The following is a 321-nucleotide window of genomic DNA, read 5'->3' on the forward strand; positions in this document are numbered from 1 at the left end:
CAGTCATTCGAACCCCGCGCACTGTTGAGCGAGCTTAAGGATTTGCTTGAGAACGGAATGGGAAGTCTGGTGCGACGTGCTCGGTTTGCGGTCGAGTTTTGGAAGGATCTTTCGTGATAAGAGGAAGGGGGAGAAGGGGAGAGGGAGAGGGAGAGAAGGGGGAAAGGGAGAGGGAGAGAAGGGGGAAGGGAGAGGGAGAGAGAGGGAAAGGGAGGGGAGAAAGGGAGGGGAGAGAGAGAGAAAGGAGAGGGAGTGAGAGAGAGGGAAAGGAGAAGAGAGAGAGAGAGAGAGAGAGAAAGAGGAGAGAGAGAGAGAGAGAAA

The sequence above is a fragment of the Penaeus chinensis genome, chromosome 36 (genome assembly GCF_019202785.1).
Source record: "Penaeus chinensis breed Huanghai No. 1 chromosome 36, ASM1920278v2, whole genome shotgun sequence".
Classification (NCBI taxonomy): Eukaryota; Metazoa; Arthropoda; class Malacostraca; order Decapoda; family Penaeidae; genus Penaeus; species Penaeus chinensis.